The sequence below is a fragment of the Lepisosteus platostomus genome, chromosome 4, assembly GCF_059453375.1.
Source record: "Lepisosteus platostomus isolate fLepPlt1 chromosome 4, fLepPlt1.hap1, whole genome shotgun sequence".
Taxonomy (NCBI): domain Eukaryota; kingdom Metazoa; phylum Chordata; class Actinopteri; order Semionotiformes; family Lepisosteidae; genus Lepisosteus; species Lepisosteus platostomus.
This window is the reverse complement of record NC_142614.1, coordinates 73,494,041-73,500,119: the sequence shown is the minus strand read 5'-3', so window position 1 is coordinate 73,500,119 and position 6,079 is coordinate 73,494,041.

Here is a 6,079-nt window from a genome sequence, read left to right as displayed (position 1 = left end):
AATCACTAATTTGTTAAATATCTGAGCTAATGTTGCATTTTTTTAAACCGTTAACAAATAATATATATATATATTTCTACATTTTTATGAAGATCAATTGTGGTTTTACTGAATAGGTTCCTTTGTTTAAAATGATAAGAGTTTAAAACTATTGCTATGCTGTCCACAACAATTATGTCTTTACTTTGTCAACATGATGGAAATTAAAGAGGGAAATCCGTAAAGTACATTACTCCAGTATTTCTTCCTTTCCCTAAAATATATTTAAATTATTAATTGCATCGTTAGCCATAAAGGAGACGGCGAATTACAAATGAAAAATTCAGCATTTTGGGCTTCGTGGTGATTAAAAAAAATAGCAATAATAAAAAAAAATAAGTCTTTAAGCACACAATGGTGAATGTTTTATTAGTAATTTTATTTCAAGGGCCCATAGGTGAGGCTCATGGTGGGAGTATGAAAGTGCACCCTGCCAATTAACATCGACTCTGGACTGCAAGTTGTGCTCAGTGCATATTTGGGTCATTTTGCATGAGTGACCACAACCAAGTCAGTGTTAAGACTGCCGTACAGGCAGCACTGGAGCAGTCTATTTCTGAACGCTCTTGTTCATCCCGGGCCCAGTGGTTGTGTCAGGTGCAGCTCTGTGTGATTCAGTAGCTGGCACATCCTCGTCAGCTCAAAGCCCTACAAGCAGCAATCCTGGGGAGTCCTACCAACCCCAGCTCCCAGACAGCCCAGAGCACAGGCGTTCACCTTTAAATCCTGTTATCTGACATTGGGCTATAACAGCTCCATATTAGCCCGGATGGGGTCAGCTTTATTCAAGGATTAACAGCAGTCCCTTGTAACATCCCAAACACAGCTGACAAAAATAGGACACTTCCATTTTAGGTGTTAGTAATTACTTGATTAGGCGTGTTCTGCCCTACCCCCACTCTCTCCCTCTCTCTCTCAAAAGCACATATGCATTGTTTAAGAGGCAGTTGGACTGCAGTCGGCAGAAAACAGAAGACTGAAAAAGAGATATTTTTGTTATCCACGTAAGTGATTTAAAAACATGTGTCATAGGACTTTGCAGACACATCTGCCTTCAGCTGTATAGAAAAAAAAATTAATAGGGATGTTGTGAGAAAAATCCTCCAAAATAAAATGTTTCATTCATCACGTGGATTTACATCACAATAATGCTCTCCTACTGTATATTTGCACATGCTCGTATTATTGTGTATATTCTTCTTCAGTCGTAATTCTCACTGAACGTGTGTACTAAGGACACCTAATTGTAACAAGAAATCTGCTCATTTAACTTCTTGAAGCTTTTAAAAAGTAACAAAAATGTACAAATATTGAAAGAGAAAATGACGTCAAAACAAGCTGGTGTTCTGCTGGAACCTTCATATTGATTTCAGGAAACAGCACTTTCTGTGTTTTTTCAGATCAGTGGTTACACAAATAAGAGATACAATGGCATTCTGATGATCATGTTTAATTAATAATGAAAAAATCGTTGAAAAGGTATTTCTGCTACAAAAGCTGGATATTTAGGACTGGTAGAATTTACTCTGAGACCAGATGAGCAGCATTCTTGCATTGGAGACACAGCCTTAAAGTATACGGGAGGTTCATTTTAACGTGGAGGTAATGACCCTTTAGTTGAACTGCTTTTAAAAAAAGGTTGTGGTGGGTCACTAGGGGGTATAAAAAAAAGCCCATCCTCTTCACTAATAGAAGAACCTGCTTAGAATTGTGTCCTTCAAAGAAATTGTCAGCACCTACCTACCACCAAAGGAAAATATCGGTACTGTTAGAAGTGAAGGCTCCTCCCCTACCATTAAGGCAGCACTCAATTGAAGCAGCAGGTTGGGGCAAGAGGGCAGAGACATGCGAGAGTTCTCAACAGGGGTCAATCTGACCAAACAAATTAACAAAGGATGACACTGGGGGACAGTCTGTCCCATCTGAAGCTTCCGTGTAGCCTTACAGAGTAACGGAAGTTCACAGGTGGGACAGATCTTTAACCCTCTTGTACAGAAGCCCCCTCCCCTTCACAGTTTCTACACACTCCATAGCTAATTCTGCAAGGAAGGGCGAAAAAGAAACAAGCTCGCAAAGACATTTTGAGCTCTACATCCGTGTTAACACTGAAACTGTTAATGAAATTGCATAATGACAAGGGCTTTGCAATTTCAAAGATCCAATTTACCCTCACAGTCCAGATTTCTTTAATGTTTTTTATTATACCTGAATGCTGGAGCTTGAGAAGTTAACATGAAACTAAGCCTTCATGTTGAATTTAACATGAAATAATGTGTGATTAGTGAGAACTGAAACATATGGTGACTACCAATTTTGTGGAATGCTAAAGGAGATTTTATTTTCTGGTGGCTGTGACAATTCTGGCTTGTAGCCTGAACTCCTTGGGTCTCAGAAGCTCAGCAAGGTGGGTCCTGGTGAATACGGGGTTGGTTGCTGTAGAAATTGCTGTTGGTGTACCAGTGGTGCCATTCTTCCCTGTGAGCAAAAAACATCCCAACCAGATTTCTAAAATAGTGACCATGGTGCTCTAGAAGGTCCTGACTACATGTTGTTGTTATCATTACTAATGAACTTTATTTAGTACATTTGAAAGTTTAAAAGTAGCATCTCAAAGAGCTTTCCAGTTGGTGTAAAAAAAACATTAAAACAAAAGAAAGCAGTTATAAGAATAACAAACTACAAAATAAGCACATAAAAGTGAAGGAGAACATATATTGTCATTAGAAAATGGAGCAGACACAGACCCTAATTAAGTAAAAGCCTTTCTGAAACAGAAGTTTGGAGACTAGATTGGAATGCACTTGGGTTAGGTGATTCTCTGACTCACCTGGATTCCTGATAGAATTCAAGAGCTTTGGGCCGCAGCACGAGAAGACCCTGACAAGCTTAAGAGGTACAGAGGTGCCAAGCCATGTCAAGCCTCATCTCTGAGCACGACGATTTCGAAGACAACTTGAACAGGAAGCCATTCCGAGTGCTCAGGTGAAATTTGATCGTTTGCACGTGAACTGGTCAGGAATTCAGGCTGCTAAATTCTCAATATATTTAAGTTTGTTCAGACTTAGATACCCCAGTGAGCACGGCATTGCGGTAATCAGTTCTAGAAAAGACAAAAATGTTTTGGCCAGCTTCAGGGAAAGACAACTTAGTCCGCCAATATTTTTGAGGTGGAAGAATGATGTTTTTACAATATTCTGCAGGTGGAGGTCAAAGAACAAGCCAGGATCAAATATCACCCCTACATTCTTCAATGTGGATTGGAATTCAAGCATAGTGCTATCCACAGATAGGGTTACTATATTGGCTTTATGTACATGATGGAGGGGCTGAGCAGTGCGACTTAAGTCCTGTCACAGTTGAAAAGAAGGAAATTTTGAGCCATCCAGGTTTTTAAATCAGAGAAGCCGTCTGAGAGAATACAGAGACAGCTTTGTCAGTGTCAGGTTTAGTATGGACATAGACTTATGTATCAGCTCAGAAATGGTAATTCACACTTTAATAGTGTACTCTTAAATAGTGATGTCAGACATTCCAAACAGTTTCTGTGCTGTGTTATCAAAAACCAGATCGGAAGGGTTCAGAAAGGTAATTTGAGGTTATTGTTAAACTGCATTGAAACAGCACATTCTAAAACTTTCACAAAGGCTAGATAGAGGGTGAAAATTGTTTAGTCTAGAGCCACATTTGTTTTTTTAGGCACTTGAGTAACTGAAAACGTTTCAAAGGCTGTTGGTATGACTCCACTGCTCAAGGACTTATTTATTATGTTGAGGACGGTAGGGCAGATGGCTGGAAAACAGGATTTAAATAGAAGGAAAGGGATGTAGATCTAGTAGACAGTTGGTGGATTTTAGATGCATTACCGGTTTATTAAGGCATGCAGAGTCAAGTTCAAACAAGAAAGTGAAGTCTTTCTTGAAACAGAAACAGGATAGAGGAGGACCAGTAAACGCAGGCCTGCAGGGTGCTGTAGCAGTGGCAGGCGAGGGAGAGAGAATGTGATGCTTGGTTGTGAAAAACGAAAAAAAGTGCTGCAAAGCTTCCTGAAAGCCCAAGAGAAACGTATGGTGGATGAGGGAAAGGTTGTATTCGTATTTCCCCACATACAGCACACCACTTTATATGGCAGGGCCACCAGGTGGTGGATTTGCTCTCATCGTTCCAAGGTCTTATGTACTCAAACATAGGAACATCATGATTTGTCACAGGGCAGCAAAGAGGAAGGCTGGTATAAACCTGAATTGGGTCACAGCACTTGTAAGAGAAATTGTATGCCACCCTTAACATTGCTGTAACAACACCACTAAAGAGATGAAAGGACACACGATCCCACCTCTGTAGATCAGTCAATCTGTTTGGGTTGATGTCTCAAGTTTTTAGATGTTCTCCTATCTGCCACAGTGAAGGAAACAAAACTAAGAATGAAAATATGAAATATGTATGTCTGCTGATTTTTGCTTATAGAAATCTGTGCTTATGCTACCACTACTACAGGGGTGTTACTTGCACACATTTGTAGTGAGACTAAAAGCAATAATAACACATCTAAGGGTTTAATATTACACTAAGGAGCACCGGAACATGTGGAAGAACTTTGTTTTTGTTGCTTCTACACTGTCATTTTAAATGTTAATAACCGGATTAAATTTTGCAAGCCAGGAGGTAAAGGTTGTAATCATTCAAAAATACAATCTGCAAGTTGTAGGTTCTTTGATCTGCACAAGGTACTGTAACATAGCCAAGGTTACAAATAAGAGGAGGCATATCTATCTATGACTATCACAGAGGCAATAAAAATAATTTCTGAAAGTAGGAAGGGTGTCTATAAGGCTTATCTAGCATAAGATGAAACAAGTGTTACATAAATAAGAATAAGAATTTTTTTTTTCATTTGAAAACTGCAGACTTTCAACAATGTAAAAAAAAACAGCTTTACCTACCTCCAGGGAAAAAATACTTAGCTGTAATGACCACTGAAATTCCCTGTTTTCTAACAATGATTTGATCATTTTTACAACCCTGCCCACATTACTCACATTTGGCTCCTAACCAAAATAAAAATCACTGAGGCCACCCGAGTCCACCATGGATTAAAGAGTCACACGCAGCTTGTCGACTATCACTGCAGCTAGGAGAGAGTGAAGGGCCCAGTGCACTGTGAACAAGCTTGTGGTAATTCAAGAGGATAGGGTTTGTGAAGGTCATAGGATACATGACTTGGAATATTGTAACAGCCCATTCCATTCAATTGCACTGCTTCACTTTGTCTCAGGCAAATTCCTTTCCCATAAAAAGCCCATAACTTTGAAATGTGTTGATTTTTTAATTAAGTAGATCTGAGAACATAAGAATGTTAACTGGCTTCAAACAAGAGGAAACCATTTGACTCATCTAACGTGTTTGATAGCTAGTAGCTAATGCTTTCAACAATCATACCTAGCTCTTTCCTGAAAGCCAGGGTATCTGCTTCAATAACATGGCTGGTTAGCTTGTTCCAGATGCTCGCAACCCTTTGGGTATAGAAATCACTCTTGATCTTGGTTTTAAATTCACTTGCCTTGTGTCCACTGGTTATGTTATATTGCTGATTGTGAAGAATTCCCCTGGGTTGCCTTTCTCATTGCCAGCAGCCATATCTCCACTGACAACCCACTGAAGCTCAGCAGATGTGAGCCTGGTCAGTACCTGGAGGGGAGACCTCCTGGGGAAAAAAAAAAGTAAGGCTGCTGCTGGGAAAGGTGTTAGTGAGGCCAGTAGGGGCTGATCACCCTAATGGGTCCTAATGCCCCAGTATAGTGATGGGGACACTATGTGGTAACAAAGTTGCCACCCTTCGGTCCTTTGAGGTCCTGCCTCTCTGTGGTCATTAAAAATCCAAGGGCATTTCTCCTAAAGAGTAGGAGTATAACCTCAGTGTCCTGGCCAAATTTCCCATTAGTCTTTACCAATCACAGCCTCCTAAGAATCCCCATCTATGAAACATCACTCTGTTCTCCTCCCCACTGAGAGCTGGTGTGTGGTGTATACTGGCACACTATGG